Here is a 16,003-nt window from a genome sequence, read left to right on the forward strand (position 1 = left end):
ATTAAACACTTTTAAAAAATCTCTGGCTGCAAGATTGTCCATCTGTGCAGGACAACAGAAAATATATGAAGGCAGCTCGAGGCACCATGGGGAGAGGAGGGGGAACGGTCGTGATGTCAGTGCAGGTCTTAATGTGGTACAGGTCTAAGTTCGGGACGGCTGACTGATTTAAAAGGCCTCGCTTTTTAGCCAGGCGAACATTTAGAACACAGATGAAATTTAATAAAAAAAGAAGGAGAAAGGCACACAAATCACATCTGCTTTACTCTCAGGAATGTTTCTGTGCATGGCTTTGATATATAGGTGCAGATGTGCGACTGGCGCGTGACGAGCGGAGCTAAAAAGAGTTGCTAAGCCTAAGGAACATGTCAGTCTAGTGGCTCCCTGAAGGCCTCGGCCCCGGCCTCAGGAGGGTTCTCCTGAAGGACTAAGTGAAAGTAGCAACAAAACACTAACGTCAGCATCAGACGGCAAGATTTGTATATCATTGCTTGTACATTTTTGACAAGTTTAGATTGTGGTGCCTCTATTATCATGCTGTTTCACTTATATATATATTTTTTAAGTTATGAATGAAAGTGCAGAGCAGCTTGCACTGTGTGTCATTGATTCTGTTCTGAGGTACTCATTGATACTGATAAATGAGAATTGCTTCTCACAATGAAGGTAGACCCAGCTTGACTTGATCATTGAATTTGTGAATTGGACAAAACTTGACACAGGCTTTTGACTGGTTGCATTATGGCAGTGGATCCTTAACGGTGTGCCAAGGCACACTGGTGTGCCGTGAGACAATCCAGGTGAGCCTTGGGATTTTGTCATAACCAAGTTTACAGTTTACAGTTTAGGCATTTAGCAGACGCTTTTAATCCAAAGCGACTTACAATAAGCAGATAAAACATCACAATAATAAACATGATACTATGTCAGTACATCAACAGCAATATAACAAATGCAAATGGATATCTATCTAGAAAAAAAACAATATAATCAAAGTTCTAAAACCTAAAAAACGAATGCTAACTAGCTTCAATATGGTCATTGATTTTCTGTAGTGCTAAGGGTTTAGGTGGAGTCTGAAAAGGTGAGTCTTCAGTCCACGGCGAAAGCTAGCGAGTGAGTCCGTTGTTCTAAGTGCGACAGGGAGTTTATTCCACAACTTGGGAGCCAGGAGGGCAAACTGTCTCGGACGAGTGGATTTTTGCCCTGGAGTTTTTAGCGAGGGTTCTGTCAGCATCCCTGTGTTGGCTGATCTAAGTGAACGGGTGGGGGTGTAGGGGTTGATCAGGTTTTGGAGGTATGGAGGAGCCATACCTTTGGCTGCTTTGAAGGTCAGCATCAGTGTTTTGTATTCAGTGCGGGCCGCAACCGGGAGCCAGTGGAGCCTGCAGAGAAGGGGAGAGACATGTGAGAACTTAGGCTGGTTGAAGACCAGTCGTGCCGCGGCATTTTGGATCAGTTGGAGAGGTTTAAGTGCACATGCCGGGAGACCAGTGAGGAGAGAGTTACAATAGTCAAGTTTTGATATGACAGATGTCTGAATGAGGAGCTGGGCTGCCTCCTGGGTGTTATGGATAAAAACAAAACAAATACATTTGCTTTAGCCTAAATTGGCCTAAAAACAACTTTCAACCTGGCAATCCTATTTTGGGCACATTATTATAGGTGTGAATATTTATTTTACATTTAAAAAAAAAATGTCCACATGCACATGGCTGCTTTGGCACCCTGGCCACAATATCCACTGTGGGCTGCATAACTGAAGTGGCGGAAGTGCTGCGGTTAAGGGAAGTTACGTCACGCAGTGCAGGTCCAAGACTGAACCCCTAGTTGCTCCCGGTGAGCAGGTTGGTGCCTTGCATGGTTTCCTCCGCCATCAGTGTATGAATGTGTGTGTGAATGGGTGAATGTAATGCACAATCTCTGTAAAGCGGATAAAGGCGCTATAAAGTATATAAAATGCACCATATATAAAATGCACCATACTGCATGGAGATTTAGGTATGGATATCCAGGGTTTGATTAAGCCATTGTCATGATCTTCATATATGGATATCCAGGTGATGATAGTCAGCAGTCTTGATTTGCAAATGAATTCTGTCTTGGCCATATATGGAGCGTCCATACTGTATATGGGCATTGCCAAATATGGGCTAAATTTTGATGACATCAGGGATCTCCATATATGATTGCCAGAAACAGCCTGTCTTGGTCTTTGAGTCAAATGACGCAACAGGTCAGCTATAGACATTGAGGCGTTACCCACCCACTGACGTACGGACAGGATCTGCCGGGTTTCATATAAACTGCAACGTAATTATGGTCGCAATAATTAGTCAAACTGATAATTATATATATTATATGCTATATTAACACATTTTAATGGGGACCCTCATGGAACCCTCTCAAGGACCTCTGGGGGTCCCCCAGAGAACCACTGTTCTAATGGCATGACCAGTGAATGTAAATGGGCAAGAACTGAAATACATAACACAGGAACTTCATGATATGATCAGACACAGGTTTCTCCTATACAGTTGTGCTGTAACTTAAGAATATGGTGCATTTGTAAATTTTATTCACGTTTATGTAATTTGCACACATCAGTTTTAGGGAGACCTGCGTATTAGATTGTGATGGGTTGAGATGAGAATGTGTGCCTGCAGTCTTCATTCATCTGCCCATACCCATAATTGCTACGTTCAAATCCTACTGTACACTCAAATCCTTTAATCTTAAAACAGACGAAGCAGTCTGATATGTGAATGTTTATTTTACATACATTAATGCATGGTTGTATTTGAGAGTCCCCGCTGCTGGCTAAAACTCTGCATCTGCATTTACGTTCCTGATCTTATCTCTGCAATCAGATGGTTGGAAATGTTTTGGAAACGGTTTAGATTTAACTCCACAATGGTAGCTTTTGCATTCATGAATTCCAATGAGGACAAAATAATCGGTTTTGGTGTATGTCTAAGGAATAATCATGACATTTCATGATTATTAAGCAATAAAATGTCATATTGCTTTTTGTAGATTAGCCTGTCAGTTTAGATGTAATAATAACAATAATATAATAATAATGTTTGTTTGTACAGCGCAAACAGTTACAAAGCACTTCACGTAAACAGCAGAAAACAAATACTGTCGAATTTAATGAAAATGAGTAAGAGTTGTAGAAAAGAGCACAGTATGCAGAATGTAAATGTATAAGTAATAAAGTGAAAAATAAATACAATAAAACACACACACACACACACACACACACACACACACACACACACACACACACACACACACACACACACGCACACACACACACACACACACACACACACACACACACACACACACACACACACACACACACATATAGTATTATGTACCGGTACATACATACACATACATACATACATACATACATACATATATATTATATATACATACAGTACTTACATACAGTACACACATACAGTACCACTAATAATAGTAATAGTGCAAGTAAAATATAATCATCAAGTACTGTGATGTGTAAGCAGGTCAATAAGTGAATAATAAAATGCAGGCAAGTAATTCCAATGTCTAGCAGCCCTAGTGGCAAAGGACCAATAGCCTTCTGTCTTCAGTCAAGACTATGAAATGGCAAGAAGGCCCATGCCAGAGGATCTTTAGCAGCACTTTGGCTCATAACTGAGAAAAGTTCTGAAAAATGATAAAGGTTCTGACATGTATAGGACGGAGAAAAACTTAGAAAAATCTACACATCTAGCCTGCCCACCACGCGGACTCGAGAGGTTCAAATTCACAGCGCTGCATCCGGCTTTGCCGAGTGTCTATCTCTATACGAACACAGTTGGCCATGTTCGAGGAAGGGAAGCCAGGCGAGGAGGGGGATCTTCGTGGCTGCACGTATTACGGGCTGGGGTGAAGCCTGTCGGCAGAGTACGTTGAACGGGAGGAGTAGGATGAACTTGCTACGTTCTCCTGGTGGGGGCTCCTCACCGGCTGGTGAGTCAGTAGGGTACAACAGCAGTGGCTGGCAAGCAGTGGGAAGAATTAACTGGCATAACAATTAAATTGGGAGAATAAAGGGGGAAAAAAGTCAAATGAAAAAAAAAAAGAAAAAAAAAGTGAAATCTAGAACTAAAACTAAAACTAACAGGTAGGTACCCACTACCCAGTGAATGGATGCTAAAATTGGGGTGATATGCTCTGCGCTTCTACTGTAGTTCTTGTTAAACATAGCTTCTGGACTAGTTGTCGTAGGGGAAAAAGGTTTATGCTAGTGAGGCGTATAAGGACTTCCAGTAATCTAGACTGCAGAAAATGAATCAGTGGATTATTTTTTCTAGGTCGTCTGAATTAAAAAAAAAAGGACTTAAAATTAAAGATTAAATTCAAACTAGTAAAACTGGTCTGTAGTACAACCGTATTAATCTGTGTATTAATAATGTGAATAATGTTCAAGTCATCATCATCATCATCATCATCATCATCATTATTAGTAATGTTGACAATATTTACCCAGAACAATATAGAGTGAAAATAAAATGGGGCCATGAGTAGAGCCTTGTGGCACTCATGGCTCCATTCTCTTACCTATCAGACAGACTGCTCTGATAGGTAAAAGGAGAAGCAATCAAATGTAGACACCAATTTGCCCCAATATGCCAAATGCTAGCTTTAAATAAAGAAAAGATAATGGAATCCACATAGAAACATTGTGGCTCCAATTTGGATCTCTCTTGGATATTTAAAAAAAGTATAAAACATATATGATATGATATATAGGGTGTGCCAAATGTAGTTCTAAGAGCGGCCATTTCTTGGGTCAACACAGCCTTACACAGGTGTTCTGATTAGACTATAGCATTAGTTCTATGCAATCAAACAATTGAAACACCTGTGTTTTGACCCAAGAAATGGCCGCTAAGGACTACAATTTGCGTCACCGCTGGCACACACTAAAGTGCAGGGACTTCTGTAGCCTACTGGCAGTGTGTGTCCAAAGTTTGGCGCTGATCAGTCCACTCCAGCGGTTTGCAGACTGTCACACACACACGCACACACGCACGCACGCACACACACACACACACACACACACACACACACACACACACACACACACACACACACACGTGTGTCCCAATGGAGCCCAATGGAAACAAGACCACAATTAAGACCACTGATTTAGAGTGTTTTGACTGTACTGATGCTGTTTTACATATCTGTCTAGTAAGATATTCAATCAACACACACACACACACACACACACACACACACACACACACACACACACACACACACACACACACACACACACACACACACACACACACACACACACACACACACACACACACACTTAATTATCCAAGTAGTATATGCATCAAATAGTCTGCATTCTTGTCTTGCATACACAGTAAGTTCCAGGGTGTTAACTCTTGCAGAGCCTTCCATTTGTACACTCTGAGTTAAGTTAACACTTCATATTTTACTGCGTACATATCGACATCAGTAGCCCACTCTGAGGTCATGCACGCTGAGGTGGGGGAACAGGTGTCCACCCTGCTCTAGTTGGAAAAGACTCTAGCCAGGCCTAGAGGAAGCACCCACATGTGTATGCCCTGCAGTCACTCCCAGCCTCTTACAGGATGAAATAATTCTTCAGAGCAGTTCCGAAGAAAGAAAAAAAAACACACAGAGACCTAGAGTTCAGAGGCATGCTAATGACAAGAGCATGTTCGAAAAGAAAAGAAAATCTGTCAGCAGTGAATGAATTGGGAATGGCATAACCGACGTTAGGCCATTTCAGAAGTTTAGTATCTTTATATAACCGGAGACAGACACACCGTGCACTTACCGGTACTTCTCTTCTCTCGTTTGCGGGGCATTTTACCAATATTGTCCTCTATTATAATAAGAGAATATAATAGATTTATTTCAGTCTGCAATCAAAAGTGCAGACCATCTCATGATGTGTCATATTCTACAAGCCATTCTTGTGAAGTGCCAACAGGTTTAGTTTGCTCCACACATACACTAAGTACATTAATATAGTACTCAACACTTATTGAAAATGGCACATCTACAAGGAAATTACAACATTCATTCAAATTAATTATTATTATTAGACACAAACTACTCATCACATTCCATGCCAATAGTTACTTCTTGGTGATTTTGATTTTATGGACACAGTTTACTGGGTTCGTAATATTGAAAATCCTGCATTTTAGCTATGGTGCAGGAAAAAACTGATCCATTCCACTTAGTCAAAATTAAAATGGATAATTCAGCTGCATTTTAAACAGCCTAAAATGGAAATGTAAAACAGTAGACTAATTTAGGTGGCGCAGATTACCATTTTTCAAAGAAGGAGGAAGTGTATTTGCATATTGCTGCTTTGAATGACACATTTCTGATGCAAAGGAGGTACTGTGTCTGCAGAGACAATGTATTTTAAATAAAACACACACAAACATAAAGTAGTATTACCTCGGCCTGCAGTAAACAAGGAGTGGGATGCATCATTACATATCTCAGCCTTTAAAGCTGGGAGCAGAATTGAAACGGCTTATTACCAGTTTCTACGAGGATAAACATCCCACACACATTCTCTGTATGTATAGGTTTATCGCAATTTGACTATATTAAGCATCGTATTAGCATTTTGTTCCGCAAGCAAAATTTGACCAAAGTCAAACCAGGTTATGGTGTGTATGATAACAGGTCTTTCCATTTAGGTTAACAAGCAGAGCTGGTCATTTTGCTACTGTATGTGAAAGTTACTTTGAATGTTTGTTTATAGCCATCTGTTGATCGTGGTTATAGGCCTTGTGCATGAGACCCAGAAAGCACATGTGCTACCGTTTGTATTGACACATTCCAATATTCTGAGACGTATGCACTGCCCACACATTCAATGCTGCTCATTTCCATGACAACATTAGACAACATTTCATGGCAGCCACCGTCCTACTGAAAGAGATTACCATGACACTCCAGGAAGTGCTCTGTCTATCCCTTCTCAAGACTGATTTATACTTTGTAGCACGACGGGTCGACAAGCAAATGCTATGTGTTGTGAGAATTAGAAATAATTCTCAGAGAGAATGTGTTATGGTTGGTGTAACGGTGCATGCATGCATGTGTATTTGTGTGTATATTGGGGGTGGGGGTGGGTTATCACCCAATTTACAATCCTTGCACATTATTACAATATAATAGATAGAATTGATGACAATTGATGGTGACATGGGCTGATATGTTTCCCTAAATCGTTGAACAATGTCAGTAAGGTCAAGCATGATAAGATAATGTTACTCAATGCATAACCAAATAGATGACCTTTCTATTACCTTTGCTAAAGGCCGTGAGAGTGTCATTGTCTTCCCCCTCGTAGGATATGTTTCACAGATAACACTGTGGATGACTTGATGCGTTGTCAGGATAGATAAAACATGCCATTTTGGACGTCCATGCCTCTCTAGAATATGATGGCTTAGGATGTATATAGTACAACACAAGTGTGAATTCTTTCTAAATAAAATGAGAGAAAAAAAGTCACACACAGTCATTCATCAACTGCCACTTAGTGTATTGAGTGTCCAGCATAGTTGATGACAACTTTCAACATGGCATACCTATTTAGGGAAAGTCACTATAAGTGAACTTTTTCAAACGATGTACAGTACGCATTGAGATTTTCTCTAATCATATAATTGTTTTAATGTATCAAATATTGCTTAAGTGGTTAACAGAGCACAACATGAAATATATTGGATATGTAAATCTGTGTTCGTGTGAGATACTCGAAAAACTGTTTTTATGCTTTACAAACATTTTATTTAGCTTGATCAATTCTGTACATTTTATTTTGTTGCAGAGCAATCGCCAAACCCAGTTAGGGAGTTGAAGAGAGGGATTACTTCCAGTCACCCTACATGCCTGGATATCTACAGAAGGTATCTGGTCACCGGTCCCTGGAGCCATTCCTTGTGCAGGTCAGAGAAACCAGGGTTTGACTGCCCTGTCACCATTACTCTTGTTCCCCATCTCCGGGACGCATCAGTGGCCCTTTCTAATCTCTGCACAGTATTTCTTCACGTGAAGTAATGTGTCTTCCAGATGTTGTGATCATGTCAACGTACAGCTTTCTTATTCACCCCATACCATATCCTATTCGGCCACTATTTAACCATTCAATCACAAAATCCTGGGTGTTCAACTCTGAGAGTATACAAATGGACTCACAAGGGTCCAATTATACTCTCAGAGATACAAACATATAAATTAACATTGAGGATTGTGCTGTGTAGTGTAAGTTTATGTCTATTTAAAGTACCATACCAGTGTCAATACATGCCATTGTCTTTTGACAGCTTTGAGCATACATCGTACATACTGTAAACACAGAGCATTTTCTCTTAAAGGCTTGACATTTTCTCTTGCCTGAATGATTGAATCACAGTTGGCTAAACATCATGCAGTTAATAAGTCATGGACTTTGAATGTTATTCATATATCAACACAACAATGGCATGACTGTCAGGTGAAAAGAAACGGCTTGGACTCCTCGTGCATTGAAGGGAGCATGAGCTCAGTCCGTTGCTCTCCCCAGGTTGGCAGAGGGAGAGTAGCGCCCAAGATTTCAGCATTGGCACTAGGTGAAAAAATCGTGGGATAAAAATTTTGGGAAAAAAAAAGTAATGCAATTATATTTTGGATTACACATCTCTAGTTGATTTTCATACTGTACTGAAATGAACTGAATCTAATGGCTTCCTCCATTCATCAAACAAATTACAGTATGCTTTGTAAAATGGTGAGCGGTAATGTGTAGTGTACCGTCTAAGTTGTAGTCAATGGCCTAACATGTCAGACCTAGCCTGGCATGGCCAGACTAATATCAGCATAGATCTTAGTCTGACATATCTTTTGGAACCTGCATTTCCAAGGGCGAATTTAAAAGAAAATGCCTTTTGTGATAAACCCGCCCCATATTTGCATAATGGGCCCTGATTGGTGCCCAGTCTGCCCACTTCTGGGGCAGCAAAATCCAATCGCCGAGCAGGGCCAGACCAAATCTGCCCTGGCAGATTCGTCTGATTTCCAGGCTATATCAGACCACCTTTAGGTAGTCAGGAACATTCATTCCTATAAGTGATATTAGCACTCTTACTTGTACTACAGCTGTAAAACGTATTGGTAACTAAGGGAACCTTTTTTACATACTCAATTTGTCAACAAAGGTCAGGTTATATCAGCATGGTGCTATGATGGGGGCATGTTGAAGTATTGTCTGATTTCCTAGCTATATCAAACACAGAAGGTTACCCAGATCAGATGACATTAAGGGATGCTGACATCTCTGATTGGCAGTTTGAGGCTCATGACCTTTTGTGATGTACACGTTCTGTTCTGTACTGTCCTGCTCACTCAAATCTTTGTCCACATTAGTGGTTTGTTCATTTTATTTAACAGCTCTCATTCTCAACACACAGCAACAAGCTACGAGTGTAAATAGGTCCATTATTACACTCTCAGAGTTAAATTAACGTAATAATTCATTCTTAATTAAAGTTATACCATGTAACTTTTTTTATAAAACAAATCTTAAAATTGTCCTAACTGTTAAATCGCTAAAGTTTTAGAACACCCACTCCGTTATTTTCAGCTTCTAAAGCCTTCTCTTTATATGTTTTCTATGATCCTGGCCGGGGACCGGATTTCGTGGAAAAATTACGCCATCTGCATCATCTGTATACGTTGTGTATACGTTGGCCAATCACATCGCGGATCATACACACATGATACACTACCGGCCAATCACAGCGTATCTGCCGTATCTTCAGGAAGTAGCTTCCCTCAGCTACAGTGTTTACCATGGGGATGGATTCTTAACCTCTTAATCCCCAAATCCTGGCCAGAAAATTATGTTCTACCCCTCCACGGATTCGTATCGTCGCGGTGGTTTGCGGCGCCGCTCCGGTGGTCCGCGGCGGTGGTCCGCGGCGGTGGTCCGCGGCGACTCCGGGTGAAAAACGGCCGAAAAAAGCAATACCGCTACTGACCACTAGTTTAGCAACTTACACAGTAGGCCTATCTAACATATAATTTTCCGAATGTCTGAGTGTCTGTCTGTCTGAAACAGCGTTTCTCCTCAGTGGCTGGAGCAATTGATCTGAAAACGCATCACCATTAGCATATGAACACACCTGACATAACTGTGAAGCCCGTTTGTCACTTTCACAAATCATATGCTGTATATTAGCATTTTTATGGTGTATCTACTATCTATTCTGCATCTAGCATGAGGCATATCTATTCTGCATCTAGCATGAGGCAACAAGTTTAACCAGCTGTGTGTGTGTGTGTGTGTGTGTGTGTGTGTGTGTGTGTGTGTGTGTGTGTGTGTGTGTGTGTGTGTGTGTGTGTGTGTGTGTGTGTGTGTGCGCAGGCGGGTGTGTGTGCAGGCGGGTGGGCGGGCGGGGGGGGACACAGTATCTGTAGCCATTAAACAAAACGGGTATTTCTTACATTGATGCTCCTACATATTATCATGCAAGCACCAGTTCAAGTTACTTTCCATCCCTCATACTGTGTGCACAGTGCACTGCACATCCCATAACCCACACACTGCACATCATTTCGGAGCTCATATCTTTGAACGGGTAAGGGCTAGTAGCTTTAATTGACACAATGATGTTTTCTTGTCACTGAGTTCAAAGACCAACCCCTGATTTATACTTGGTTGAGAGCCGGTGTACTGCGCCGAACAAGTTTGCATTGTTTGAGTTGTAGATCAACTATTAAATCGCCCTTCACTTTACATCTCCTTTCCCTTCCACCAGCCCCAACCTCTAATTGCACAATGCACATACATACCTATGGTAAAATATCCATAGCTGACTGAAGAAATCCGCCAAAACGATGCAACCAGCCAGGAACAGATAGGAAACGTGGGTTACCTTTATCTAAACATTTCCTTGCATGCATGTAAACTAGGAAGCAGGTGGCTTTGTGACTCAAACATTGTTTTTATCATGTGCTACTTAATTCACACTGTGACCATTGATAACATGATAACATGTTGTTGTGGCGTACCTGACAATTAATCCTTTACATTCGAATTCATTACGACGGCACGTGGGTTGCAATAATTATACGCTTTTCCATCCGTTTGTAAATAGCTACCCATTTTCAATTACAAATATATTAAAAAAACTGTATTCTGATGCCCGGAAAGAAGTCATATTCAAACATGGCTTTTGCCAGAAATACGCTATTTTCCAGCAGAAAGGCCAATTTGATGCTCATCATGTGCCCTGGTGTACCTAAGTGCAGTTTACAGAACATCAATGCAAAGGCGGATTAAATATTCCTGTATTTCGCTAATCATTTATGAAATGCATAATTATCTAGCCCGCTTGTTGACTGGATTAGGGATCATTGATTCTCTCTCTTCCAGTGTGTGTGTGTGTGTGTGTATATATATAGTGCCTACCTAACCCTTTCAAACTACCCAATAGAAATATGGAGGATAATACGTATGTGTACAGTTGGCAGAGCTGCACTCGGGTTCATGTTTCACGCAATGTGAAAGTATAATCCATGAAATGTGTGGGTGGGATGATTAACACACCGGCTCCAGCACTGAAAATATGTTTGCTTTGAAACTCTGAATGCGATACGGAACACAAAACTATGAATAATTGGCGGAGAATGGGAGCCTGCATAGATTTAAGAACTCAGAAATGCAGTTTATGACTAATTGTGTTAAGTGAAAATAAAGTGCACTTTTGTTCCCGGGATAATTAGCTTTTTAATGTCACCAGAGTGATTGTGGAGGCTCCCCTGGGCTCCGGTGCTTTTGGAGTGAGCCCTCTAGCTCTCCCATGGGGTAGCAGCGCTTGTTACATGCAGCTTCTGTAACAGCACAGAGAAGAGGTGTTCTGAAACCCACTGTACGCTCATCGCTGCGACACAGCAAAAGTTCACACTCTACTTCACACAACAATACTAGCTCTCAGAGTTATCTGAGAGTTAGCTATACTGTAAATGTAACTCTAGGGTTACATTTGTACACTCTCAGAGTTACACATGTATATATACCAACACTGAGGTTGTTACTGCATAGCCTGTAAATAGACTTCCATTTGGGTAGATTCTTACACAAAAAGGGTTAGGGTTAGGCTAACAGGATTTTTTATTTTGTTTTATTATGTTAACTGCATTTGAGGCACATCACGAATCTCAGTTAGAAAAGCTGTTTGTTAAATCACTGTACAACTTAAGTGACAAAGCCCTGACATGATGACGTGATTATGCAGCAAATAATTATCTAATTTTAAAAATATTGTTATTAATAATATATGATGCAGGATCTGTTTCTGTGTCACTTAATCCATCATCATCTAAACTAAATATTGAACAAAAACATTATTAAAATGACAAGTGTACATGTTTTTCCCCACAAATAGATACTTTAGTTAAAAAAAAGAAAAGAAAAGAAACGTATCAACCTAAATTCCATTCTACTGAAGTGAGGTCAATAAAAGAAACACCCTTTGTCTCCTGTGTATTACTGTACCTGGTGTAATGTTTGTCTTCAGAAAATGATGAGGTCGATGCATCGTTGCGAGTCATTGGGTGTACATTCTGTCCCAGTGGTGGAAAAAGTACTCTTAATATTTTACCTAAGTAAAAGTATCAATACGGCAATGTAGAAATACTCTGTTACAAGTAAAAGTCTGGAATTCAAAATGTACTTGAGTAGAAGTCTGAAAGTGTTGTCATTAAAATGTACCAAAAGTAAAAGTACAAAATGTTTGAAAATAGCCGATCTACAAGCTCACAACGCGTCGCACTGTTCTGTCCACACCGTATTATTGATCTCCTCACATCAATAATAATGAGATTTACATCGAAAGAATTAATAAAATGTTTACTTTAGGTTATTCAAAGCATCTCAAAATGTAATTTCAGTGCTGTGGGATTATCAACATGGAAGAAAACAACATAATTGTATATAAAAAAATATGCTGGGCATTAAAGAGACAATAGAGGGAGCAGGCAGAGGAGAGGAAACGCGTTTTTGTGTGTGTGTGTGTGTGTGTGTGTGTGTGTGTGTGTGTGTGTGTGTGTGTGTGTGTGTGTGTGTGTGTGTGTGTGTGTGTGTGTGTGTGTGTGAGAGAGATAGAGAGAGAGAGAGAGAGAGAGAGAGTGTGTGTGTGTAATTATTTCATGTAAAGGCCACAAACAGAGCTCCTGCCATCACTGAAAAAATCAAATCTGTCAGCAATTAGAGGCCAATAGCAGCACTTGCCAGTGGACAATGGAGCAAGAGGAGAGGGGGGTTAGCAATTATTAGAGCTGATTGAGTACCTTTATTTATCTAAACAGCGGGTTAGTTGCCTATTCTCCCCCTTTGTCACTTGTTGCACATGTGAAAGGGGCACCACTTAATCCAAATAGCGTTCCTTGTCGCGGCCAGTGGGTATTATACTTGGGGCAAGAGCCGGAGAGGACAGCTTTTCAACACAGGGTAGAATAATCCAGGGGTTGATCTCATGCGCTTGCAATGCTTCCTTTGCTCAAAGAGCTGATCCGGATCCTTTACATTTGAAGCTATTTATTAGAGGTTTGGGAAAGGGCTGAGGGGGGCAGTACTCCAAAACGTGTACTCACTATCAAAGACTTCTGCTCCTTGAAGGGCAAAAGCCCCACATCGAGGACAGGGTCTTAGGAGAGGGATTTGAGATGTGCTGTGCTTACCTTTCATTTGAAACCGACTGCAGACACAGTCCACAGCATTAACGACCCCAAGTGAACGCTCTTAGCAATGTATCAGCACAGTCTAAACTTGGGAAGATTATCCTTTGTTAAGTTAATGAAAGCTTTCGAGAAATTTCATTAAAATGGTGGCTTCTGGAAAGGATACATTGGAATCAACAAAGGGGTTTCACCACCGGAGGGTTAAAGTTTAAACTACCCAATTAGTTTATGATCCATGTTTACTTTCATGCTGAACAGAATACTAAGTTGTTCTCATTTGAAGCTTTGGGAAATTATACCATAATGTTCGGCTACTTCAGAGATGAAAACAACATTATGTATTATTGATATTGGTATTTTAAATATACTGCATTGAACAACGTTTCAGCAGATGATCATGTTTACTGGTACGTGTTATTTGTTTATGTTCTTTTAAAAGCAGGCTTTGGTGTGCCTTGACAAACTTTGCTAAAACAATTGGATAGGCCATTGATTATCAGGAAAATACTTCTTTGGTTTGGGCTGTGACAAGCATGGATCAATATTTCTGGGTCACAGCAGAAAAAGTATGTGCACCACTGCTCTAGTGTTGAGATATTTTAATTTATTCAAGCAGTTAATTACGTCACTATCTATCTCTCAGGTCAGGTACTGTGACTGGAGACATTGCGCTTAATAATCTTATATTTGTATGAAGTTAAATTTGACTCACACATTTATTTTTTTCCCAGTCAGCAATAGTAAAGGGAAGCGAGTTGATGAGAGCAAAATTACTCCCAACTGCAATTTACGAGATAAACTGTGAACTTTATGAGTTCTTTAGAAAGCATGTGGAAGAACTTGTGCTAATTATTAAGACGAAACTAAGAATTAGAATATGTAATTTGCTGATGATGTGGATTCATTCCAGTTATGGCATGTACAGTAGCATTTATAATCGAGCCATTTATTTTCTGACTTGAAAACTGTGAAAGTGAAGCTTTAAGAGACTTCAAGTCTAATACATGGAGTCCTACTGTAGTATGTAGTAGATAATTCTTAATGCTGACACAGATCATTTTTACTACAAAAATATATTAACATCACGTGTCAGACCCAGTCTCTTCTATTTCATTACTAGATCAATTAAAAGTCAAATGGGAAATATTATTAATGTTATTTTAACTAACTTTGAAAATAATTGCAACGTTTATTTGAAGCTTTTATTTTTTGAAATGGCAGTGCTTTTTGATTGGTCCATCTCATAACAAGGTTGAAATCCCTCGGAAAGTGTGGAGACATCGCCAGATACACGCACACTTGCACACAGCGTCCGCCCACACACGCACACAACACACACACATGCGTATACAGAACATGTATACTGTACACAGACACGCACGCACGCACACACACACACACACACACACACACACACACACACACACACACACACACACACACACACACGCACGCATGCACGCACGCACGCACACGCACGCACACGCACACGCACACGCACGCACACACACGCAGACACAGTATATGGGCTAAAAGTATGAATATGTTTCTCTGTTCATTGTTGTTACATTTTCAACAGACAGGTCATTGTTTACCTCGATGTGGAGAATAACCCTGTTTGCTTTGGCATATTCACAAACATAATTAGGTATCGGCTTGAAAATCCCCCACAAAACGGAGAAAAAAAGTGGAGAAAATAAATAAATAAATAATAATAATAATAATGTTTTGATTGAGTTAGGTTATCAATAAAGTATGCAGGGGGTCAAGTAAAGACGTGTCTTAACTATTCCTTTATATATGGATACCAGATGTTTCAAAAATGGAATCCCATAAATTATTAGAGGTTGATTATCTTTCTGCAGTTTACGATTGAGAAATGCATAGGAACATCACTCACGGCTCCCAGCAGATTGCTAAGGAGTACAGGATTGCATAGCGTTGCTGTCCGGCAGAAACCTTGTATCTCCAAGTTTCAAATTAGTTATTTTCGTAAAGTAAAGCCCTGCTTCATCATACAAGACTGTCGCACAAGACAAAAAAAGAAATAGCAGATCTACAAGCACACAGCGCCTCGTTAAAATAACAAAAAAGGAACGTTTTGGACATACAAGGTTTCCACCCGACAACGACGATATCGTCGAAACCTTGTATCTCAGAATTTCCTTTTTGTAAATTAATGTCCTACTCTGTCGGATGAATGTATTGCACAGAAGTAGCAAAA

The sequence above is a fragment of the Nannobrachium achirus genome (genome assembly GCF_963921795.1).
Source record: "Nannobrachium achirus genome assembly, chromosome: 13".
NCBI classification, from domain to species: domain Eukaryota; kingdom Metazoa; phylum Chordata; class Actinopteri; order Myctophiformes; family Myctophidae; genus Nannobrachium; species Nannobrachium achirus.